This window comes from Chiloscyllium punctatum, unplaced genomic scaffold, assembly GCF_047496795.1.
Source record: "Chiloscyllium punctatum isolate Juve2018m unplaced genomic scaffold, sChiPun1.3 scaffold_125, whole genome shotgun sequence".
Taxonomy (NCBI): Eukaryota; Metazoa; Chordata; class Chondrichthyes; order Orectolobiformes; family Hemiscylliidae; genus Chiloscyllium; species Chiloscyllium punctatum.
In genome coordinates this window covers 768054-795251 of record NW_027309859.1, presented here as the reverse complement: position 1 = coordinate 795251, position 27198 = coordinate 768054, and the positions used below count along the sequence as shown (strand labels likewise).

General features: G+C 44.6%; 1 non-coding gene across 1 annotated transcript; it reads left to right on the top strand.

Annotated features, from left to right (window-relative positions):
* Positions 1 to 18162: 18162 nt before the first annotated feature.
* On the top strand, positions 18163 to 18244 carry trnas-gcu (transfer RNA serine (anticodon GCU)). Its single transcript has one exon. It is a non-coding gene; the product is annotated as a tRNA-Ser (tRNA).
* The last annotated feature ends 8954 nt before the right edge of the window (positions 18245 to 27198 follow it).

The following is a 27198-nucleotide window of genomic DNA, read 5'->3' as shown; positions in this document are numbered from 1 at the left end:
TCCCACTAACCTCCATATGCCTATCCAATGCCCGTTTAAATGCACATAAAGATAGAGAGTCCACCACTGCTACTGGCAGGGCATTCCACGAATTCACGACTTGCAGAGTAAAGAACCAACCCTAACATCTGTCCTATACCTACCACCCCTTAATTTAAAGCTATGCCCCCTCGTAATAGCTGACTCCATACGTGGAAAAAGGTTCTCATGGTCAACACTATCTAAACCCCTAAATATCTTGTACACCTCTATCAAGTCACCCCTAAACCTTCTTTTCTAAAATGAAAACAGCCCCAAGTGCCTCAGCCTTTCCTCATACGATCTTCCTGCCATACCAGGCAACATCCTGCTAAACCTCCTCTGCACCCGTTCCAGTGCCTCCACATCCTTCCTTTCGTATGGCGACCAAAACTGCACACAATACTCCAGATGCGGCCGCACCAGAGTCTTTTACAACTGCAACATGACCTTAGGACTACGGAACTCAATTCCTTTACCAACAAAAGCCAGTACACCATACGCCTTCTTCACTGCACTATTTACCTGGGTGGCAACTTTCAAAGATCTGTGTACATGGACACCAAGATCCCTCTGCTCATCCACACGACCAAGTATCCGACCATTAGCCCAGTACCCCATCTTTTTGTTACTCTTACCAAAGTGAATCGCCTCACACTTAGCTCCATTGAACTCCATTTGCCATCTTTCTGACCAGCTCTGCAGCTTATCTATATCCCGCTGTAACCTGCCACATCCTTCCTCACTGTCAACAACTCCACCGACTTTCGTATCATCCGCAAACTTGCTCACCCAACCTTCTAGCACCTCCTCCAGGCCATTTATAAATATGACAAACAGCAATGGTCCCAAAACAGATCCTTGCAGAACACCGCTAGTAACGGCACTCCAAGATGAACCTTTACCATCAACTACTACCCTCTGTCTTCTTCCAGACAGCCAATTCCTAATCCAAAACTCCAACTCACACTCAATGCCTAACCTCCGAGTTTTTTGCAGTAGCCTACAATGGGGCACCTTATCAAACGCCTTACTGAAATCCATATACACCACATCTACCGCTTTCCCCTCGTACACCTTCTTAATCACCTTCTCGAAGAATTCAATAAGGTTTGTGAGGCACGACGTGCCCTTCACAAAACCAATGCTGACTATCCCTGATCACATTATTCCTATTCAGATGTTCATAAATCCAATCCCTTTCAATTCTCTCCAAGACTTTGCCACAACAGGAATGAGACTCACCGGCCTCTAGTTACTAGGGTTATCCCTACTCCCCTTCTTGAACAAGGGAACCACATTTGCTATCCTCCAGTCTTCCGGCACTATTCCTGGAGACAACGAGGACATAAAAATCAAGGCCAGTGGCTCTGCAATCTCCTCCCTTGCTTCCCAGAGAATCCTGGAATAAATGCCATCAGGCCCAGGGGACATCTATTTTCACCCTTTCCAGAATTTCCAACACCTCTTCCCTACATACCTTAAAGCCGTCCATTCTAATTAATTGTGACTCAGTATTCACATCGGCAACAATGTCCTGTTCCTGAATGAATACTGACGAAAAGTATTCATTCAGTATCTCCCCAGTCTCTTCAGCCTCCACACACAACTTCCCACTTCTATCCTTGACTGGACCTATTCGTACCCTAGTCATTCTTTTATTCCTGACATACCTATAGAACGCCTTAGGGTTTTCCCTAATCCGACCAACTAAGGACTTTTCATGTCCCCTCATTGCTGCTCTTAGCTCTCTCTTCAGATCCTTCCTGGCTACCTTATAACACTCAATTGCCCCAATTGAACCTTCACGACTCATCTTTACTTACTACATCCAGTATGGCCTCACATCTTGTTGTTCTGTCTACATATTGTGTCAGGAAACCCTCCTGCATACATTGGACAAACACCGAACCATCCAACGAACTCAAGCTATAGCTTTCCCAATCAATATCAGGAAAATTAAAGCCCCCATTACAACCACCCTATTATTTTCATTCTTCTCCTGAACCATCCTCCCAATCATTTCTTCTACTGGCCTCATCTTTACATGTTGCTGTCTCTGGCTGAGCAGCATCTCAGGCCCACCCTGACCAACCTTTGAGCTAAGTGGATTGCCAGATCATTTCAGAGGGAATTTGAGAGTCAAACCCTTTGCTTTGGATCTGGATTCATATGTTGGCCAGACCAGCAACCTATAACAGATTTCCTGACTTAAAGGGTATTAAGTAGCCAGAGGGGTATCACTGCTTCCGGGATTAAATTCTGGATGAACAGTCGAGTGAGAGTTACCCGAGGCCATTGCCTGGCCCACTGACAACTCCCTCATCCGTGAGTGCTGATCCCAGTGCACCGTCATCGTGACCGTGGTTTCATCGTGATACCTTCCTGCACTCTGGTGATAGCTCTCCATGTGATATCTGTCACCGTGAGGTTTTAATTGATGCCAGTGACTGCAGCTTTGCAGTTACTCAAGATCCTGAGCCAACAGATCTCTCCACCCCAGGGAGACGAGGTAGCACAGGCCAGGGACGGAGACTGGGATATTCCAGATCTTTGTGGGGCTCAGTGCCATTCTCCATGTGTAACTCTCACTGCATCAGTCTAATTTCCCATTCTCTCTCTTTCTCTGTCTCCTGTAGGTAATCAGGATGTTTCTGACTCAGCAGAATTCCCAATTCCTGTTTCGTTCATCACCACACTGAAGATATTTGGTCAGCCAGAGAGAAGGAGAGAGAGAGAGATCTGGAGCCTTCAGTAAATTCTGCAGATAGGTAAGATCACTCACAGTGAACCGAGCAGAGTGCATGTAATATATCGAACTTTGGTCCGGAAGACATGACATCGATACAGTGTTGAAGCACGAACACAGAGCATGCTGGTTTCCAGGCTCAATCCCCACCCTCTTGTTTACTTTCATCACTGCTGTACTGAGCCTTCCCATGTCAATATGGGAAGTTGACAGTTATCAATCCAGGTCTGTGCTGTCTTAGTGAGAATCAGTACAACAGAGGGGAAAGCAGGCCTCCCCTAAGTAGATGGCATTGAAACCTGGGATCCTTCTTTTCAATATTCCCGCTCACGCTGTCTCTTGTCGTGTGATAGAGTCATACAGCAAGGAGACATACATTTCGGTCCAACTCATTTGCGCCAGTGTCTTGAATACTTGTACTTCCCAGAAAATTTCATGTTTCTATAATCTCGACCCTCCCATATTCCCACTGTATATTTCAAATCTACTCCAATGCTGACGACTCTCCCGATGTGTAAATTGCTTCAGTTTCGGTAACATGCCCAATCTCAATAATCTCATTCTGCACTCGGTACAATAATGCTTATTTCTGTAGTCTTGAACAATACTTACAGTGCCCCCGTCTCTATTAAATCCTCCAGCCTGGACCAAGATGCCCACCTGCCTACCTTCCTCAAGCCCCAGGAGAACATGATATCACTGTAATGTTATGCAGGCCCTATAACGCCCCTGCCACCTGGCCTGCAGCACCACACGATCACAGTAACCTTCTCCCATCCCAACCGCGCTCCTTATCAACATAAACATCTCCACTTTTGAAACAACAACAGCACTTCACATTTCTGTTTGCTCCTCCACTCCCTACATCCCTCCCAGCACCTCAAGCACCCTCTCTTTGTGTAATTCTGCAATTTGGGGCAGCCCGGTGACTCAATACTGAGCAATGGTGCCTCACAGCGCCAGCGACCCAGGTTCGTTTGGTGACTGTCTTTGTGGTGTTTGCACATTCTCCCTGTGTCTGTGTGGGTTTCCTCTGGGTGCTCCGGTTTCATCCCGAAGGCCAAAGATGTACAGGAGAGGTCAATTGGCCATTCTAAGTTGCCCATAATGTTTGTTGCAATGTCAGAGAGAAGTGAGTTTGGGTGGGTTACTCTTTGGAGAGTTGTTGTGGACTTGTTGGGCTGAAGTACCTGTTCGCATGCTGAAGGGAATCTAATCTAAACTCTCCCTCTGCGTTCCATATTACTGTCCCTAAATATATACATCTATCCATAAACAGCCCCAAACTCTTCAAACCTCCGAGTCTCTGTGAGCTCCCACTGCTCCCTCCTTAACTGTGTAACGTTTCCAGTCCTGGAACACTGAAAATGTGAACATCCTGCAATCCTCCCTATCTGCGTAATCCTCTCAGGTCCCTGTAAAACCCCCGATCTGTGGAACCAGCGCCAATGCTTGTGACTCTCCCAATCAGTTTCTACAAGACTTTCTATCTCTTTTACATCCTCCCGTCACTATCACCAGCCCTGTCAATGTTCGCTATTCCGGTCCCCCCATCAATCTAATCATCTCCATAACCTTCTCCAGCTCTTACACCCCTATCTGTGTAAACATTACACTCCCCTACAACCATTCCTAAAGCAGAAACCTCCTCCAGTGTGTGCAAGTCTCCCTATCTGTGTTCGTGTCTCCAGTCTCTATTGCTGTTCCCGTCTCTGTAAGCTGACAGATTGTCCAGCTTTCCAGTCCAATTAATTTCCAGAACCTCAGCATCCGACATCAACAAATGTTTTCATTAACTACAGCCTTTCTTATCTCTGTTCGTTCCTCAATGCCATACTACTTCATAATCTCTGTAAATAGCACCATTCCACAAAATACTCCCTGTCTGTGTAAACTACCCCAATCCTACAGTGAGAAGCCTCACTGCCCTTTTGATCACCTGTGGCCCCTTCAGATCTCCATGTATCTTTCCTGACTCCATTGAATACAGCTCATCTCATGTTATAACTACTCGAAATCATCTGTTTCTCACCATCTCTGTGATATTCTTCAGTTACTGCAATTCTCATTCTTTATCTCCAGATCTTCCAATCCCCCTGGTCAATGTAAGGTTACTGATCCCTTGCAGCATGTTTAATACCTGCAGCAGACTCCAACTCTTCAATACAGCCTGTCGTTGTAACCTCCTCAAATACTACAGCATTTGTAATATCTTCCAGTATCTGCAACCCTGTTGATTTCTGTAACCTCCTCCAAAACAGCGCTCCACATCTCTGTGTAACTGATGGGAATGTTGCAAACCTGCCTTTACAGTCCTCACTAACTCTCTGAACTCCTGCTGCCCTACAACCCTCAGTATCTCTGGCTCCTCCAATCCCTACACTTCTCCCAGGCTGTGTCAACGTTTCCAGCCCCTTCAACCCTCCCTATCTCACTCACTCCTGCAACTTCAACTATTGTCCATGTCAGTGTAATTCCCAGCACCAACAATCCTTCCGGTCTCTATAAACTCCTGCAGCTCCAACTACCACCCCTATCAGTGTAATCTCCAGTCCGTCCAACCCTCCCTTTCTCTATAAATTCCTGTAGCTCCCAATACCATCCAATCTGTCGAATCCACATTGCCTATCAACCTCCTTTTCTTTAAACACCTCTGTAGCTCCAACTAGTACTGTGTAATCTCTCGTCCCTATATTCCTCCTGATCTCTGTAAATCCTTCAGAATTCATAACCCTGTAACTCTCCTTGACATCTTTCACCCCGACAACCGATCTGATCTCTCACCACCAACAGTGATCTCAAACCACCCGAACTCTGTATCATCCTCCAGTCTCTCCAACCCAGCTCTGTTTTTTTTTCTCTGTTAGCTTCTCTGGTAACTGTATTCCCCTTTATCTCCGGTTACAGATCCTTTTTCAGGGAAACAGTGTCTCAGTACCGAATCTGTAAGAACAAAATAATCTTTTGTGTATCAATAAATTTGCTTCATTTAATAAATTTTAACGACTGCAAGTTCAACCTTCTCCATCTCTTCTCATCAATATCTCTCCATTTTGAAGAACAGCCTGGTGAACCTTCACTGGGCTGCCTCTAATGCAAAGACATTTTCCTTCTAGATAGGGGACTAAACCTGCTCACCGTATTGTCAGTGTGGGCTGACTGGAGTCCTCTATATTTATTACAAGCTTCCCCTATTTTTATTCTCCATTCCCTTTGAAATAAATGCCATCATTCCATTTACCTTCTCTTTGACCTGTTGTCCCTCTATTCCACTTTTCTGAGATTTATACACAACGATTCCCACGTTACTCAGTGGCAGAGCTTTCTGCCATTGATCTGAAACCAAGAGGCGACAGCGATAATCAGGAAAGTGCTGGAATGTATGGTAAAAGATATGCCAGAAATGCTAACTGCACACTTAGAAACCCATGGAATAAGCGCAGTCCATAAGACCATCAGGTATAGGGGTAGAATTAGGCCATTCATTCCATCAGGTCTATTCCACTATTCGAATATGGATGAATTGATTCTCAACACCATTCTCCCACTTAGTCCCTGTAACCCTTGATCCCCTCACTCATCAAGAACCGAGCTATCTCGGAGTTAGATACACTGAATCACTTAGCATCCACAGCCCCATGAGGCAGTGAGTTCCACAGGTCCATCACCCTCTGGCTGAATAAATTCCTCCACATCTACATACCAAAGGGTCATCCCTTTACTCTGAAGCAGTGCCCTTGGACCCTAGACTCTCGTACTAGTGGAAACATCCTCCCCACGTCCGTTCCATTCAGGCCCCTCAGTATTCTTTAAGTTTGAATGAGGTTCTGCCGCCCCCTCTGAAACTTCATCAAGTACAGACCCAGAGACTTCACCTGGTCCTCATATGGCACGGATTTCATCCCTGGGATACTTCTTGGAAACGCATTTCTCGTACCCCTTCACATCCTTTGTCCAGACTCTGAATGATTAACGTGTAGAGTGTAGTCCCAACACTGACCCCTGCGGAGCTCCCTTCATCACCAATTTCCATCGTGAAAAAGACCTCTTTCTTCACACTCTCTGCCTTGTGCCAATCAGAGAAATCCTCTCCATGTTAAGCATGTTGTTCTGAAACGGAAATTTTATTTCACACCCACTGCTGGAGTTATTTTTCTGTCTGGCTGTAAACAGCAGAGTTTCACCATTACCTGCCCATCTGTAATTGCCTGGAGAAGTTGGTAGTGAGCTGCCTTCCTGACCCACTGCAGTCCTTTCGGTGTAGGGACAGACACATTGCTGGGAGGATGGAGCGTGTCTTGGAGGGCACCTTGGAAATGCTGGTGTTCCCGTGCACCCGGCGCTCCTGTCCTTCCAGGGTATAATGGTTCCGGGTTTGTGAAGTGCTATTGAAAGACCCTTCCTGAGTGACATCAGTGCTACTTGTAGATCTTTTATTAATTCATGAACATGAGCTTTGTTGGCTGGACCAGCGTTTATTGTTGATTTGGAGTTGTCCCTGAGAAGGTGATGGTGGGCTGCCTTCCTGAGCCACTGCACCAACCGTTGGAGCTGTTGTTATCTGTGTCCCCTCCAGCAGGCGCTACAACACTCCTCATGGCTGTAACTGCAGACAGACAATGCAGCTCTTCCTTTCATATCTGACATCCTCCTCGCCTTATAAATCTGACAATTCCTCACAATATCTCACCTCCTCCATTCACATCTCTGCCTGAGATCTCTAAAATTTCTTTAATCTTGTATAAACATCTGATCGCCCAAACTCTCTCCTTTTTAAAATTTGTAACCCCTTCAGTTTCTGTAACTCTCCATATCACTGTAATCAATGGCAGCACAGATTGCCTTCCTTAAATCTCTATAATTACAATGGTTGTGTGTGTAAAATTGACACTTTTCATCCTCCTTATCCATCTCAGGACTTCCAGCCCCCACAATCCCACTATGTGGAATGCTCTCATTCTCTGCACCTCCTCATTTCCTGAGGGTCTTTGAAAACCATCAGTGCCCAAACGTTTATATTACCCCCAGTTACTGCAAGTCTTCTCACTCTGTCACATCCAAGTCTAAAAGACCAGTCAACACTTGCTGGATGTCAATTTGCATTTGTTGAAGTCTGCACATCTCTGTAAGCAGTTCTGAAAAAGCCCTTTAGGCTCTACAAAGCTCCGTCATGAACAAGCTACCATCTTTCTATTTCCTTTGCCTTCTTCGATGTCTGAAACTCTCACTGTCTCTTCAGTAAACTTCTTTAGTTGCTGCAGGTCTGCCTTGCTCCCCACATAACCCGGTCCATCCCATACAGCTTGCTCAATCACTGTAACACCATCGGCTCTGTCTAATCCTCTTCGTTTCCACTGTTTTCCAGACACAACAGCGATCCTATAAGAGAGCAGTGTGGAATGGGACGTTATAAATCTCAGCTGAGGCTTGAGGCCTAACATTGCCTGGGAGTCGCAAAGGGAGGGAACCTGAGTGAAAGCAGCACAAAGCGGAAGAATATACATCAGCAGCGAGGATCGAGGCCGACTGGGACTTGGAGTTGGAGAAACAGCACAGCAGGAGGCTTAAAATCAGCACCGAGCCACAGAGGGAGTGATCGTGTGAGGGAGCAACTTGGAGCAGAGGCTTGAGGCTAACTCACACCTGGGAGTTAGAGGCAGCAAAGTGGGAGGATATAAATCAGCACTGAGGATCGAGGCCTAATTGTGCCTGGGAGTCACAGAGACGGTGACACTGTGAGGGAGTGAAGTGGAGTGGGAGCTGGAGGATTACACGTACCCGGGAGTCACAGAGATGGTGACCCTGTGAGGGAGTGGAGTGGAGTGGAGTGGGAGCTGGAGGAGTACCCGTACCTGGGAGTCACAGAGACGGTGACCCTGGGAGTGAGCAGAGTGGATGGGACTTGGAGGATTACACGTACCTGCGAGTTATAGTGACTGTGACCATGTGAGGGAGTAGGGTAGAGTGGGAGCTGGAGGATTACACGTCCCTGGGAGTCACAGAGACGGTGACACTGTGAGGGAGCAGAGTGGAGTGGGAGCTGGAGGATTACACGTACCTGGGAGTCACAGAGATAACTTTCTGCTGCTGGGACCTGCCTGCACTGAGTTTGACAGAAGTGCAAGAGCCATCACAGAAAAGGCTGTAAGTTCATTGGCTGATAAATGCACCGTTATAAGCAACTGTACGTTAATTGCTATAAGTTAGCAAATTTATTTCTTCAACTTCTGAAATAAGGTTTGAACACAGAAATAAGAGGGCGCAGTCAAATTCTGAGCTAGTATAGTAAATTTCCCTCAGTAAGCCACAGTTGGATAAGGGACTTAACCATATTGTTATTTCCCTGATGTTAACTTCATTCTAAGTAATTAGTTAAGTTACTCTAGACATGTTGCATTTCACGACATGGCAAGACATATTTGTCAGGTGGAAAATGTGTTCTGTTACATTGGGAAGTCATAGCCCCTGCTGATGTCCTGGATGAACACTGGGTCTTGGAGCTCAGACAGTGACGAGAGACTGTCATGCTGAGAGTTAGGGGGATAGCACACACACAGAGCAGATCAGACTGCAGACATGACGGCCTGGAATACGGAAGGGAATAGGGGACTAGGCAGTTGAAGAGAAACAGTCAGGGAATCCAGGAATAGCCTGATGTCTCCCTCCCAATTAAGTTTCCCAGTTTGGAAGCTGATGTAGGTGTTGGCTGCTCAGGTGAGTATAGTCAGAGCCATGTCTGTGGTACCACAAGCAGCCTAAATGTACAGAAGAGGAAGGAGGAGCAAAAGGCACAGGGGAGACAGGAAATTGAAGACGATGTCAGCATGTATATAATTCCAGGAAAAGTGGGGTTACGAATGTCACTGTGTCTGCAGGACATTCGTCCGAGGGCCAGTGAACAGACAAATGTCATGTCCAAGTTGGTCGGAATGACCTGGGTAGGAAGGGTGAAGTGGTCTGGGCATCAGAATTTAGGGAGCTAAGTGGATGGCTACAAGCGGGACCTCAAATGTGGCAATCCCTGGAAGACTCCCAGCGCCGTGTCCAAGTGAGAACAGAACTCGGAGTTTTAGGTAGATGACACTGTCACTGGAATGATGATGCAGCAGGAAGGGTTTCAGATTTCTGGGAAATTGGGACTGGTTCTGGGGAAGGCAGCAACTGTACAAGCCGGATGTGCTAACGCCACAGAGCTGGGACTAAATGTCATACGGGGTGTGTGGGAGGGGTTGAAAATAACTTGGTGTGTGCTTAGGAACAAACAGGAATCGTAGAGTAGCCTACCAGGATTCTCAAAATAATGGGGGATGTGGTTGGTACTAATTTACGGCAACAAGTTTATCACTGGAAGATGGAGTAAGAAACAAAGCCTTAATCTGAGGTTCTCTGCATAGACATGAATACCCGGAGTGCGGGGAGTTCCAGATGCAGATTGGTGTGTGGAAATCTGATGGATTGATCACCGAGAGCTGGCTCAAGAATGGCAGGACTGGGTGTTAAATATTGCTGAGTATAAAGGATTCCAAAATGATAGAAGGGAAGGGAAAGGATGAAGGTAGAAGTATTGATTTAGATTAGCGTTAGTTAAGGAGTCCAAGAGAAAGACGATCCATCCAAGGACAGAATGAATTTGGCTGGAGCTACAGAACAAAAAGTATACAATTACACTGTGAGGTACAGTCTGTCGGCCAGCAACCAAAGAAATGATGGAGTGAATAAATATGCAGGGTCATTTCAGAGCGATGACAATACTACAGATTAGTTCTACCGAGAAATTTAATTTATCCAGATATAGACAGAGATGCTGGTGGTGAAGAGTCACGAGGGGCAAGTGTTCCAGGATTACATGGAAGAGAGCTGACTGCAGGAGTATGTGTCCAGCCCAAGAGAGCCCAAGAGACCTGCTATTTGGGAAAGAGGTGGTGCAAGTGGATCCATTGTCGGCAGGGGGATCGTTTTGGGGCACAGCGATCATTTTATTGTAAAGTTCAAGATGATGGTAGAGAATGACATGCAATAATTGAGATGAAGAAACATTAGTTGATTGAGAGCCGCCTTCAATGGGGCAAGAATGAAGCTGGAAACTTTTCAGTAAGGCCTGTGAAATGGTAGCTTTAAATAGTGTGAACCCAGTCAGGTTGAGCTGGGGTTATGGAGATGCGGCTGTAGTGTGATCACGACTGAGAATAGCAAATTTACCAAATTTGTAGAAATCTAACAGGCTTTTCATTGCACCACAAAGTTTGTGAATTTGAACCGCACCAGAATTGGAGTTTAGTTCAGTTTTCAGCTGAATCATTGACTGTTGTGCTGATTCATCGCCAATTCCTTTCTTCTGGAGTTCTTGTCCCTGCTACTGACCAGAGGCAATTCCTTACCTTCTTGGTTGTGAGTTTTCACGGAATCATGATCAGACCAGAACCAGATGCTCACTCGCAAAACCTGCAAATTTCGTGCAGAAACCCATTGTCTCTAAACGCATTTCCCTCCCAAATGCATAGAAATGTTCGATTGCTTAAATGTCTTTATCCCGTTCTGTGGCAGGATGTTGTGGATGAGCTGGGTAAAGACATTGACGTGTTTGGTCAGCCATGATGATATCAAACGGTGTGTAGGACACGTATTTGGACAAGCCTCCTACTGTTCCTGTCTTTCTGTGCTGTTTCTTACAGAAGGTTTTCAAAATTAACCTGATGGGGGCAATGTGAACCAACACAACGGAATATCAAAGTCCTCCTCTTTACCCCACCGCTCTCACAGCCAGAACAGACAGCTCCTATTGCTGCTTTAGATCAGACAGTGAAGGATTCTCTCAGGTGCTCTGTCAGACTGCGTGCTCCTTCACACAGGTTTCCAACTGGGTACATGGAGCAAGCAAACGTGTGGATATTGGGATTCAGGGACAGGTTTCCATTCTGCTGGGCTGCAGTTCTGGTCACGTGAATTTCTGTCATGCTGAGACTTTCTAAGAATTCTTCCTACTTTACGATTTAAACTGTAATTGATTTTTGTTATTGCATAACATTCTTACATCTTCAGTATTCATGCAAACTGTGCAACGTGTTCTTGAATGTAGGAATAGTGAAGACTATTACTGAAAGCAAAATATTTCATGTTACCTGTATGAATTTTCAGAAGGAATTTGGCGAACTTTCATTGATTCGAATTCTGTGCCGAATGAAGCCGATCGAAGGACAATCCCTGCGACAGCGGCAATGTAACATTGTCTGTAAGCAACGCAGGAACCAACAGAAACCCATTTTTCAATGTTGTGTATTTTTTTCACATTTTTGGTGTCCCTTTTTTTATCCTTTTCGTGAACCTGATGCTTCAATAATCACAGGTTCATGTCAGTTTCACCTTGTCTGCAATAGCTTTAATTTCAGAACCAGACGGTTCAGGGAAATGAAGCAGGGTGAGTGACTGAGGTACCAGTGGGGCAGCACACCACCACCAAAGATCCCACAGTGTTGTGGTCCAATGGTTTGTACTGCTGCCTCAACAGGGTCTCAAGTTCGATTCTAGCCTCGGTGGACTGTCTGTGTCGAGTTTGCACATTCTCCCGTGAATGTGTGGGTTTTCTCCGGATGTTCCAGTTTCCTCCCATAGTCCAAAGGTTGTGCAGGTCAGGTGAGTTGGTCATTCTAAATTGCCCATAGTACATTTGTCAGAGGGGAAATGTTTCTGGTTGGGTTACTCTTCGGAGGGTTGATGTAGACTTTTGGGTCCGAAGCGTCTGTTTCCATACTGTAGGGAATATAATAATCACAGCAAAACTAGAGCAGTTGAGTTACAGTTCCCAAGGTACGTGAAGGTCACATGACAGGTTCGCTGTCTGCGGCTCCAGTCACACAATTCGTCAGCGCCGTATACTTAAAGGTGCATAACATGCCAAGGTTGAAAATTCAATGCTTATCTAAAGATGCTGTTACCAGGGATTATTGAAGTATCAGACTGAAGCGCAGTTGGAAACAATATTGAGTAAAGTAGTATTGGCTTGGAAATTCCAGTTTCTGATGTGGGGAAATGTTTTGCCGTTGTTAAATATGCCAATTATTAATAGAAAATCTGCAAATATTCCCCAGGTGAATTCCATCTATGTATAGAGAACCAGAGGTGAAGTTTTAGCATGATGACCTTCCTAAAATTGCTGACCCAGCACTGGATTACATCCTGGGAAAGTCTGTAAAAATCGTTTCACATCATTCAACTTCCTGCAAGCTGCACAGCGCATTCAATCAATCGAAAGTATAAGATTTAACTCCTTGTGGAGTTTGACTGTTGTCAGTAAACCTGGTAAAGGATCTGGGAAAGTAGTTTTGCTGTTGGGAGGAACAAAGGATCAATCTGGAATCAGGTTGAGTCTTCGCGCAGGATTTTTCAAGCGGAGATAAAAGAGAATTAATTGGACTCACTCCCCTTTCGGTTGATTATGACCAAATGTTCAAGACAACAGATAGCAATGACAATGATATTTTACATCGACAGGCCAAATCTTGCTCACTAGAGTCACCACAGTATTACAGACCAGGTGAGCGAGGGACATGATGATCCTTGTGGAAACCTGAGACAGTGAGAGAATTAATCCCACGCTGTTGGTCTCATTTTTCTCTTAAACCAGTTCGTCAGTGGACTGAGCTAACTGACTTCCATTCAATGCAGAGCTAAACCAAACAGCTCAGTGCATTTACAGTATTAAATATTTCATGTCGAATGAGTTGCTGCACCTTCCAACTCCACCAGCTGTTCTTATACTTAACATTTTCACTTGCAGGTGTTATGCAATTTCTTTCCTATGAATGTTAACCAATTCGAGAATGTTTCCATTTTGCATCTCCATCCAGGAAGTCCAGAATCACTGTCGCTGTTTAATTCTCCCTGTGGCTGCGTGGGTTTGCTCAGGGTGCTCCTGTTTCCTCCCACAGTCCAAACATGTGCAGGTTAGGTGAATTAGCTGTGTTAAATTGCCCGTACTGTTAGGGGCAGGGGTAAATGTAGCGGAATAGGTCTGGGTGGATTGCGCTTCAGCGGGTCGTTGTGGACTTGTTGCTCAACAGGGCCTGTTTCCAAACTATAAGTAATCTAATCTAATCTAATCTAATCTAATATAATTCATGCCTTGTCTGCTTGCATTCGCTTTCCAACCTTCTTTATCATGTCCCGATGTGTTTGAAGTTCTAACGTCTAGTTTCCACTCATCTAAACGACGGAATTTCCCTCGTGTTTACTCGTAACAACTTCACATCAGCTGAATAACCTCTCTTCGGACACAACTAAGTCTTTCCTGAGTTCTCCCGCGTTATTCCTTATTTAATGCTACCATCCCTTTAAACCCCCTCTTTTCATTTCTCGTGGCTTTATCTACCAGTAAACCTCATTTCCATCGTTAATAACGACATGGTATCATGGCCGTGTCATTCCTCGCATCTTCATAGTCCAGTAAACACTGACCGTGTCTTTCATCATGTCTTTATATCCCTGTATATTTCAACCTGAGAAAGGATGCTGGGTCCAATTCAATGAATGAAAACTCACCACTAAGCTATGCAAACCTATAACCGACACAGGAACGGTGGAAACAATTTCAATTACAGCTGAATCGATTGGTTGCAACAGAATCGGGTCAAATCCCAGTTACATACATGACTGTTGCTCTTATAGTTATTTGTTCTCGACGTGTGCTGAAGTAACACAGTGAGGGATCAATTACTATTGCCAGTCATACTTAAGCGGTTAGGTATGAAATGCTGAAGTTGTGAGATCAGAGCAGTTTTTATTGACATAGACCATTCACTGTTCGAATATCAGTCTTAGGAATTAGACAGAGAGCGATTTTGAACGAAATTTGAGCAGGGAAGTTTACTCCATGGCGTAACACCAATTTGTGTGGTTACTTTGTTCTTTACCTCATTTGTGTGTTTTGCCTCTTTGGGGATTTTGAAGTTATCCTCTCTATACAAAAGTTCCGTGCTTTTGCACCATTATACAAAAGATGCTTTACAATAACACCCAACGCTGTTTCGGTCAACTTGCACAGATATTGACCCCTGGAAAGAGCACTGTGCACTCTTCTCGAGTCTGGAAAATAATTTGCTGCATTCCAGCTCTTGTGGCTCTTTTCATTACATCGTTTTCTGTTCTTCACGGAATCCAATTCAGCAGATCTTGTCACTGAGTCATTTCTTTATATGTGTTCAGATTATGTCAGCAGAATATCACAGTCCATAACCCAGAAGTCAGACCATACTCAGGGAACCGTACTCTGCTCTTGATCATTTCATGAACATCAGGGAGAAATATCAATGCTCTTCAAAATTTAATAACCTGTTTTTCAGAAGCAAGATAAACAGTTCCAGGTTTCTGCTTTTGTTGTCACACGGACCAAGATTGTAAATGCTGGAACCAGTTGAGACTGTCAGCTCTCCCACATCCATTTTCTCCCCAGGAAGTGTTCACCTGATGGTCTGAATTGGATTCTTCTAAAAAGAAGAATCTTTTTATCCATTGATTTCTGGTTTTGTGGCCCACAAGGCTCCCGCTGGGCCTCTGTACATCGCGCTGACGACAGCAGTTTCCCGCAGTCTTCCTTTTTTTTGGAGAAAGTACCTTCGAGGATGACATCAAAAGATGTTGGCTGTTACTGTGTGATACTCCACCAATGGAGACAGCTCTATCAATGGAGGCAGCTCAGTCCGCTGGGATGGGATAATTTCTGCAGTGTGTCCTGCGGATCAGATACAGTGCACAGATCATACAGAGTGCGAGCGCTCAAAAAGGCCAATTGGTCACTCGTACCTGTGTCAGCGCGGGAGTTACAAAATATGGGTTAAAGCGGAAACACTGGGGATTGGATCATGTTTCAAGTGTTTCCGTGAGGCAGGAAGCAGAAAAAGATACACTGTGAAGCGATTGGGATCTGACGACAGGAGCAGCAAATAGGTTGTACAGCGCAGAGGAAAGCTTTGAAGTATTGAATTCTGATTGATGGGCCGATCATGCTTTCACTCGGCCACGCTACTACAGTTGATAATATGTCAGTATCTCTCAGCATTGTGATGTCACAGGCAAATATCACCGTTACACTGCAGGAAATTCCTTTTTCCAATGTGAGGGCAATCTTTATGTAAAATAGCTTCAATATTTAATTCTTTCTCATCAATAATTCCACTCCATCTCAGTGTATTGTATTGTCTTCTTTCCACTGTATCTGTCATTGTGCCTGCACTGAAGTTGATTTGCTCCTTCTGCGTGTCTTTTACAGTCTGGGTGATATGATGCATTTGTACTGATCCACCTTCTAACTGAATTTTCCACTTCACTTCAGCCCGCCCTAACGTCTGTATCTGATACCATTCCCGTTGTCTGGGTGTTAAGTGCTCGTCTCAGATCCAGCCTGCCCTCACCCAAAATAAACGCAAAACTCAGACACACTGTGATCAATGCAATCCAGGGGCATCTTCACTCCGAGGTCATTGATTATTCCTAGGAGAAAGTTCGGACAGCAGATGCTAGAGATCAGAGTCTGGAGTGTGGTGCTGGAAAAGCACAGCAGGTCAGTCAGCATCTGATGAGCAGGAGAATCCACATTTCAGGCATAAGCCCTTCAACAAGAATAAGGCTTGTGAGTCGGGACTGAGAGATAATTGGAAGGGATTTGGGGATGGGGGGGATGGGGGAAAGCGGTGGTTGGATGAAGGTGAGGGAGAAGATGAAAGTTCAGAAGGAACAGTGATGTAATGGGTTCAGAGGGCGGTGCCAATTTTGAGGCTTGGGACTTGGGGCAAGGGAAATGAGGCAACTGTTCAATCCACACTTATCCCGTGAGGTGACAGAGTCACAAAGCGCAATATATGGCGTTCGTCCTCCAGGTATTCGGTGGTTATGGTTTTGCGCTGAAGGAGGCCCAGGACCTGCACTCTTTGACGCAGTGGGAGGGGGAGTTGAAGTGTTCAGTCACTGGATGGTGAAGTTGCTGGGAACGGGTGTCCCAAAGATGTTCTCTGAAATGATCTGCAAGAAGGTGTCCTGTCTCCCTACTGTCGAGGAGACCACACTGGATTCAACAGATGCAGTAGATGACATTGTAAGTTGTAGGTGAATTTCTAACTGAAGTGGAAGGATCCCTTTGTGCCTTAGACGGAGATGAATGGAGTGGTGTGGGAGCTGCTTTTACCCTTCCTGCGGTGGCAGGGAAATATGCCAGAAGTGGGGTGTGTGTTTATTGGGGGTTGTAGACCTGACAAGGGGTTCGTGGAGAGAATGGTCTTTTCAGAATGCTGATAGGTGTGTGGAGGGAAATATATACCTGATAGTGGGGTCTGTTTGGAGATTGCAGAAGTGGTGGAGTCTTATATGATTTATGCTGAGTTTGGTGGGATGAAAGTTGAGAACCATGGGATTCTGTCCGTCTTGCGGGAGGGGTGGGGTTTAAAGGCGGTGGTGAGTGAAGTGGAGGAGATGCACTGGCGGGCATTGTCAAACACGTGGGATGGAGACCAACTTGGACTTTCTGAGGTGAAATTGGTCATCCTGGGAAAAAATGCACTAGAGGCGGAGGAATTAGGAATAAGGGATTCTGTTTTTACACGAGGTGGGGTGGGAGGAGGTGTCGTATTGTTAGCTGTGGGAGTCAGTGGGGTTTAATATATGTCTGTCATTGGTCATTCCAAGAAATGGAAGGGAGTTGCCAAGAAGATCCAGGTGAATTTGAGGTCGGGGTGAAAGGTGTTGGTTGGTGAACTGTTCAACCTCCTCGTGGGAGCACAAAAGTGACGCCCAACACATTCATCAATGTAGCAGAGGATCAAGTGGAGAGAGGTGCCAGAGTAAATGCGAAACATGGATAATTCCACATATCTGACAAACAGGCAGGCAGGTATAGCCCAATCACATGCGGGTGCCCATGGCTACCCCTTTGGTTTGGAGGAAGTGGGAGGATTGGAAGGAAAAGTTGTTGAGGGTGAGGACCAGTTCAGCCAGCTGGATGAGGGTGTCGGTGGAAGGGTACAAGTTGGGATGGGGCGAGATGAAGAACCAGAGGGTTTGGAGACTTTCGTCATGGCAGATGGATGTGCAGATGGACTGGATCTCCAAGGCGAAGATGACGCATTGTCGACCAGGGAAACAGAAGTCTTTAGTGAGATTAAGTACATAAGTGGTGTCACAAACGTAGGTGCGAATTTCCTGGACTGGGGAGACAGGAAGGTGTTGACGTAGGAAGAGATGAGTCGGGTCAAACAGGCGCAGGCAGAGACAGCAGGTCTTAGGAAGGAGGTAGAATCGGGCAGTGTGGGGTTCATGGACAATGAGGTTGGAGGCTGTGAATGGGAGATTGGCCAAAGGTGATGAGATTGTGATGGTCTGGGAGATTATGTCATATCCTTTCATGCATACACGACCAGGTGGCCGAGAGGTTAAGGCGATGGACTGCTAATCCATTGTGTTCTGCACGCGTGGGTTCGAATCCCACTCTCGTCGCTATTTTCGGATTACCATACTGTCGTATTGAAATTGGAACTCCAATGGTTAGTTTGTCTGCATCGACCACATTATAAAACCTCAAAGATTAATTTGAGACTGATGCCTGAACTTAACGAAATGTAGACTGAAAGGGGATAATGAAAAGGAACGCGATTTTCTTTTCCAAGTCAAGTTGCTGTGAACGTTAATCTTATGAAAGAGATCCAGGGAAATCAAATAACGAGAGATGCGATGTGCATCTTTAATGCTATGGGATTCTTAATGAGTGTTTTGTCACATGAAATCTGGAGCAGGTTGGGTAGAAGTGATTCATCTTGGTGGTAAGAGCACAGAGAGACACCACAAAATAATAGAGATATTTCAAAAGGTGCAGGGGGTGGGTGTAGCGGCACAGAAAACTGGTGTGAATGCACAGTAGAGAATTGCCGATGTGGGTGCCGTGATTGGCATGGACAGACTTACACATTGATCTAGCCCTTTCCCCCTTGCTCTTGCCATTGATGAAGGCTGGATATAAGACACAGATAAACACAAGATGTGGGAAGCAAGCTCCCTCTTGTTATGCACACACTGGATGCATCACACTGAACTATGAACAACTGGAGAAATCAGCATGTTAACTGCAGGAAGTGAACGTAAACTGTGGATCAATAACCACAGAATGATGCAGCTTAAACATCTAAAGTGTCTTTAAACGAATGTCATTAACAGACGTTTCGTTCTAATACCTAACATGGCTTTCATGGGAAACCAAGTCTCACAAACTTGATTGTGTTTTTTGAAGATGTAACAAAGAAGATTGATGAGGGCAGAGTAGAAGATGTGATCTATATGGACTTCATGGAGGACTGATTAGGAAGGTTAGATCTCATGGAATAAAGGGAGAACCAACCACTTAGATACAGAACTAGTTCAAAGGTAGACGACTGAGGGTGCCAGTGGAGCGTTGTTTTTCAGACTGGAGGCCTGTGACCAGTGGAGTGCCACAGTGATCGGTGCTGGGTCCTCGACTTCTTATAATTTACATAAATGATTTGGATATCAGCATAAGAGGTACAGTTAGTAAGTTAGAGATGACACCAAAATTGTAGGTGTAGTGCACAACGAAATGGGTAACCTCAGATTACAACTGGATCTGGCCAGATGGGCCAATGGGCTAAGAAATGGCAGATGGAGTTTAATTCGCATAAATGTAAGGTGCTGCATTTTGGGAAAGCAAATCTTAGCAGTATTTATAAAAATAAGGATAAGGGCTTGGGAATGTTGCTGAAGAAAGAGACCTTGGAGTGCAGGTTCATAGCTCCTTGAAAGTGGAGACGCAGGTAGATAGGATAGGGAAGAAGGCGTTTGGCATGCTTTCCTTTATTGTTCAAAGTATTGAGTACAGTAGTTGGGAGGACATGCTGCGGCTGTACAGGGCATTGGTTAGGCCACTGTTGGAATATTGCGTGCAATTCTGGTCTCCTGTCTATTGGAAATATATTGTGAAACTTGAAAGGGTTCAGAAAGGATTTCCAAGGATGTTGCCAGGGTTGGAGGATTTGAGCGTTCGGTAGAGTCTGAATAGGCTGGCGCTGTTTCCACTGGAGCATTGGAGGCTGAGGGCTGACCTTATAGATGTTTACGAAGTTATGAGGGGCATGGATACGATAAATGGACAAAGTATTTCCCTGGAATCGGGGAGTCCAGACTTAGAGGGCATAGGTTTAGTGTGAGAGGGGAAAGATATAAAAGAGACCTAAGGGACAACGTTTTCACACAGACGGTGGTAGGTGTATGGAATGAGCTACCAGAGGATGTGGTGGCTGGTACAATTTCAACATTTAACTGGCTTTTGGATGGGAATATGAAGAGGAAGGGTATGGAGGGATATGGGCTGGGTGTTGGCGGGTGGGACTAGATTGGGTTTGGATATCTGTTCGGCCATGGACAGGTTGGACTGAAGGGTGTATTTCAATGACATCTCTATGACCACATTTCAAGGTGGATGGCAACAATACCAATGTTGTTTTGAAATTTTACACAGCGAACAAGTTCAATTTAAATAATACAAATCACGTTCGCTCACAGGGAATAAAACTGTGATTTCATTACAAGCATTGTCCTTTTTAAGTAGCAGTTACTCAACATGAAAAATAAGATGTAATTTTTATTGAACATCCGTCAATTAACACCATTATCTTATTTCGGATTGACTGCAATATGCACATGCTAAATAAGGTTGAAGAAAGGAAGTATTTTAGTATGATTCGGGGGTGATGAAAAATAATATTAGGTTTTCTTGGTGCGGATATTCCACCAATGGCTCCAGTGGTGGAAATGGTCAGTGAGCAATATTACTATGATGGTATAGAGGTGAGGGAGCTGACAGGGATGGGAGCTCCCACCTCATCTGGAGCAGCGTCTGTAGACATGGACCAGGGAGCATTGTGACATCAGACTGGGAGGTCCAACCACACCTGGAGCTGCTTTTATTAACATGGATCGGCAGGGAGCATTGGGACATCAGACTTCGAGATCCAACCTCATTTGGAGCAGCATATTTTGACATGGACCAGGGAGCTTTGCAAGATCAGTCTCAGAACTCCAACCTCATCTGGAGCAGCTTTTCATGACATGGAGCAGCAGAGAGCATTGGGACATCAGACCGCAAGATCCAATCTCATTTGGAGCAGTTTCATTTGAAATGGAGCAGGGAGTTTTGCGAGATCAGTCTGGGAGCTCCACTCTCACCTAGAGCAGCTTTTAATGACATGGAGCAGCAGGGAGCATTGGGACATCAGAGTGGGAGCTCCAATCTTACTTGCAGCAGCTTCTATTGATATGGAGCAGCAAGGAGCAATGGAACGTCAGGTTGGGAGCTGCAACCTCACCTGGAACAGCTTGTATATACATGGAAGATGAGGGAGGATTGGGATATTAGGCTGGGGGAAAGGATATTCAACCAATTTAATCTGAAGTAAAATAAGTCTCAACACCTCAGATGTTAGTTGATTTATGAAGAATCTGTCGTGGGAAAAAAAAAATTCTTGAGATATTGAAGTCAAGTCCTGGAAATATTCAGCTCAGGAACATGCAGTAATATAGAGAGAAATGCGAGTGATGTTTCAGGTCTTTGACTTTTCTTTTCTGACCGACTCTACACTGGATTACATCACCAAAAGGACTTCTTCACTCATTTAATGTGACTTATTTCCTGCAAATATGAACAGGTCATTGACGCAATCTAAATCTGAAAATTGTGGGAAATGCGATATTGTCATTAGGCTGGAGGTTACCTCCAATTATAGTGGAAACGCAGCAAAATAAGTTGAAATTTCCTCGATCAGCAGTGACCTCGTTGATTGGCCGATCAGATTGTGAATGGTAGTTTTATTTGAGGACAACTTGAAGTGAATAATTGATGGTGATTATGTTTGATTTTTGTTCGCCTTGGGACTGTTACTGTTATTGCTCATGTCCTTGTTAACACCAAAGGTCTGCAGAGTGCAAAATCTCAGCGGTGTATCTGGCCAGTGTTACAACCATTCGTATACCTGGCTACGGATCAGATGGTTATAGGTTCGAAATTTACTTGGCGCAAGAGCGTTGTGGAGATTCACAGTACATCCAAGCTTTTTTTTGTTACACTGAGGTGGATAATATTTGGAATTTTCATCTCTACGAACGAAAATTATTTCACTGTCTTCGATAAGATAAACATTACCAAGGACAATCAGAGTTAAAAATCCCACAGCACCAAGTTTCGTTGAACAGGCGTATTTGGAAGCAACAGCTTCTTCGACAGATGGTTGACAACTGTTGGACTCTAATCTGGCTTTGCGTGATTTTCAAATTTGTCCACCCCAGCCCAACATCAACACATCCTCGACACCACGAACGATCGGTTAAAGTCCAGATGATCTTCCAAAAGATCACGCACGTTGACACATACATCAAGTTTCGGCAGAAAGACACCCACCTGATGAAGGAGCGGCTCTCCGAAAGCTCGTGCTTCCAAATAAGCCTGCTGGACTATGCTCTGATGTTGTGTAAGTTTTTACTTTGCCTACCCAACTCAAACACTGCCACTTCCATATCAAAGAGAACATCAGGCATGTCCCAGCGCTGTCAGAGAAAACAATCCTGAAATAGCAACGCACATTGTTCATAGGTACGTTTCAATTTCAGATACCAACCCATTCAATCGCTGCAGCTTCTGTGTATGAAAAGCACAGAAAGGAAATAGCTGAGACTCAGTTTTGACAGTATTTGAAACTCTTTGGGAAGTGGACTCAGAGGAGAATGAAGGATGAACTGTCCGACTGCACAGAGAGGAGGAAGGCACTTTTCCCTTCTTTCAAGGGCTAGGGTATTGACTGATGTAAGGCATTAAACAGATTCCTGATACAGCTGATCTCTCTGCGTCAGGAACAAGTTCTTGGACTGACAAACAGGAATGGGATATTTCAATCACTTTCCTCGTTTACAAGGCCAGTGTTATCACCACTGAGCCAGCACATTGCCAGCTCAGAGGTAAGGTCTCAAACATTAGAAACTTCAATGCAACAGATGATTGGTTAGCCTCAGTGTTATAAGCCAAACAACAAGACTGGAATAGAGCCGAGGGCATCATGCACAGAAGGATGAGAGAATAGAATGAAGAATCTCATGGTGTCCAGGGTGGTGTTAACAGAAATCTTCCCTGATAGTACAGTGATGAGGATTCAATGCTTTCACTGTCATGGCATGTTAAATGTTAAAATTTACAGTAATCGATGTGAAATACTGCCTGATCCTTTGAAGCAGAATGATGTTGTGCAGCAGTCAGAACCGCTTCCCTGTATGTTATAGTTCCGCATCAGCAACATTAGCTGCAAGTGCCTCACGTTCAATCAGTTTAAATGAAGAACGGAGGGGGCGTCACTAAAATGGAAGGGGAATGGTGGTTTGTGAGAGTTAACTACACGCCTCATGGGGCCAGGTTCAATGTCGATACAGAATATCGGGTTTCCTGTTTACCTTGGTATACTGATCACTCCGGATCAATTATCCATATTATCTGCCATTTGTGATGTTATTTGTTCATTTCACCTCGGTTCAGTGCTCCCGGGGGACCACGCTTTTTTAAAATTTGGCACGTTTTACCCAGGTCGGTTTTGCAGTTTCATATTAAGGCCATCAATTTTAGGAACAGAAAGACAACATTTAGACCATCAAGTCTGCTCCGCTATTGAATGGTTTCATATCTGATCGGATAACCTTGAACTGCACTTTCTTTCCTGTACCCAAAACGCTTGGTGTCTGTGCGGTTTGAAGATCTGGTGATCTCAGCCTCATTACACCTAATGACACTTCCTCAACAGCTTTCTGCTACAAGCAATTCCACAGATCCAGAACTGTCTGAGATATGAAAAGCTTCCTCACCTCTGTTTTAATTGTGAGATCCGCATTCTAATAGGAAGTTATAAATCAAACAACACCAGGTCATAATCTAATAGGTTTAATTGGAAGCATTAGCTTCTGGAGAGCTGCTCCTCTATCAGGTGTTCGTGGAGTACACAGTTATAAGACACAGAACTTATAGCAAAAGTTTACAGTGTGATGTAATTGAAATTATGCATTGAAAAATATTTTGATTGATTGTTAAATCTTCTATCTTTTAGAATGACCATGTTAGCTTCACTTCTTTCTTATGTAATTTGCAAAACTTTATTTGAAAGTCACATTCTCAGGAGAACTTTAACAATTAGTGTCAGCCCCGATAATATTTTGAAGGTGTTAGTCCCTGTGTGCTGTGTCCGTGCCATAATGTTTAGGCTGACGCTAATCTCCGCACAATGGTTAGCACGGCTGCTTCACAGCGCCAGAGACCCAGGTTTAATTAACGCCTAAGGTGACTGACTGTGTGGAGTTTGCGCATTCTCCCAGTGTCTGTGTGGGTGTGCTCCGGTTTGCCCCCACAGTCCAAAAATGTGCAGGTTAGGTGAAGTGGCCATATTAAATTGCCCGTAGTGTTAGGTGTAGGGGAATGGATCTGCATGGGTTGTGCTTTGGCGGGTTGGTGTGGCCTGTTGAACCGAAGGGCCTGTTTCCAAACTGTAAGTAATCTAATCTAAAAAAAACCACGCTGCAGGCAAGGATGTTTTGAGGCATGGTACATTGGTGAAACCGAGCAAAGGGTACAGCAACAGATGAATGGAACTGCACATCAATCACAGACAGTTGTGCCCCTTCCCAGCTGGAGAGCACTTCCGTGGTCCAGGACATTCGAGCTCAGACCTTCAGGTGACAATCCTCTAAGGCGGACTTCGACATAGGCAGCAGCTAAATGGGCCCGAGCAGAGGCTGTGAGCAAATTTCGGAACCAATGGGGATGGCTTCAACTGCGACCTTGGGTTCATGTCACAGTACAGGTGATCCCATTGCCCTATCTACACACAGCAACCCTCCTACACATACACACACACACGCATATATACGTATGTGGGGTGAATTTGTACTTGCAGAGTTACATTGCACTTTGGTCAAAAACTGCATGAATCCATGTCAGTCTCTGGTAACTCATTTTATAAAATTAGAATCAGTCTAAACATTATGGAACAGACAACAGCACACTGGGACTGACACCAATTCTTCAAGCACACCTGAGAATGTAACTTTCAAATAAAAAGTTTGGCGCTTTACAAATGAAAGAAGTGAAGCTAACATGGTTATTCTAACAGATGGGAAACTTAGCATAAATGAAGGTATTGTTCAACGTACACTTTCAGTTCCATCACACTGTAAACTTGCGCTTTAAATTCTGTGTCTTTCAACTGTGTATTCCACAACCGCCTGATGAATGAGCAGCAGTCCGAAAGCTAGTATTTCCAATTTAACCTGCTGGACTATAAACTCGTGTTCTGTGATTTTCAAATTTGCATACCCTAGTCCAAAACCTGCATCTCCAAGTCATTCGATCCAACGCATTCTGGTCACAGAACCAACCTTTCGTCATTCAACTTATCAAATCCTTGAAAAAAACTGAATGTTTCAGTAAGCATTATTTTTTGTCGTACTGAGTCTGAGCAGGCAAAGGCAACTGATTTCAACGTTTATTTCCATTTGAACTCATCTCCGATATGAAATTCTCACTGGCTCTGACAGCACTGATATCTTTGCTATTTTGTAATGTCAAGAATTCATGTGCAATTTACGACTTTCAAAAGGAACAACAAATATTTTCCCCTGACTGGAAATCAACGTTGGGAAATAGCAGTGAGAGAGCTGAATTTGAACACTTTCGCACGAAGGAAGAGATATACAAAGTTTACAAATTTTCATAGTGACTTTGTTTTGCCTTATTGGTTCAGTTGAAAAATGACAGTCATTGAGTTTTTAAAAGCATGGCGAGAGGCCCTTCAGCCTATTGCATCATTATCAGTCATCAAACATCTGGCTTGTAAACACAGTTTCCCGCACGTGACTCATCGCCTGGTGTGTGCTAACATTTCAAGTCTTCAATTAAATTGTTATTCAATTTCTTAAGTGCTTAAGTGGAACAAAAACACCTCTGTGAACTAACAGTTCTGAGAGTGAAACTCTTTCTCAGATCCGTTTGTCAGTTTTCCTCAAGATGCTGTGGAAAATCTTTCTGTACTCACATCGGAAGTGGTTTACCCTGTTTCTTCTTCAGCTCTCTTCTTCTTTCTATTAAAAGGTTTAGATTCCAAATACAGACACACGGTGCAGGTTGCAGAAGTCACGTGTTTGTACATTCACTGACACTGTCTCGCCGGGAGCTGCAGGCCTTCCCCACGCTGATTCAGACAGCACTGTCCTTCCTGTGACATGCCCCATGAAAAATGGAAGAACAGGCATTAATAACCCGCACTTTAGATATTAGCGACAGTTTTAAAACATTTGCACTGCCCTAGAGAGGAATTGAGCTCGTATCTCCCACATAACATGCGGCGACATGAACCACGATACTACCGAGGACAACAGTTTCAAAGGAGACCCCTCAGCCCGTTGTGACTCCATTTGTCAAAAACAACTGCTTAACGACTCGAATCGTTTAGCCCATAGCCTTATAGTATTGGCAGAACATATTCACATCTGAATATTTCTTCAGGTTCTCAGGGTTCCTGCCTCCCTGACCCTAACAGACACAGTGTTGCAAATTCCAACACCCGCCGGCCTTTCACGCTTTTCCACACATCTACTTAAACCTTTATGTCTTTCTCATTAAATTTCTGCCCCCCTGTGATCGATCTCTCCGTCGATGGGAAACGTTACTTTCAGTCTACCTTATCCACACCCCTCATTATTTTGTACATCTGAACCCTGCCTTCTCACAAATGTCTCTGCACCATGACAACCAACCCCAGTCTATCCTGTCTCTCTTCATGACCAAATCTCTTCAGCCTAGACACTATCCGAGTGAATCTCTTCTGCAGCTTTCCCAGTGTGATCACATCCTTGGACTTACGTGAACTGCAGACAATTGTCGAGGTAGAGTCAAATGAACCTTTTTTTAAACATTCTGCACCAGCATGCAGTGTGGCTCTGCAGCATATATTGCCTAGCGGTCTGGAGTCACATGGAGGCCAGCATGGACAGCTGATTTTTTCCCTCAAGGCCTTTAGTGAAACCGATGGGCTTTTCAGACAACGGCTTTAGCGTATTCTTAATTGGAGGTATTTCTTGCATTTATATTCTAGCACCGGCGTGGTGTGGTGAGAATTGAACCCGTCTCACCAGAATGTGACCTGGCCTTTTGTGTTAAAAATCCAGCGATAATACCAGTAGGCTATTGCAGAAAGCAGTCATGGCTGATCTTTTCCAATAGAGCCTCTTTTCCACAATTATTCTCTGTGTCCATTTATTGAGCCTCACGCTCCAATAATCTCTGGTCCATGTCAGTAAAAGCTGCTAAAGAGAATTGATCTCACAGCCACGATATCCAAACGGATCGAATGATTTGAAGG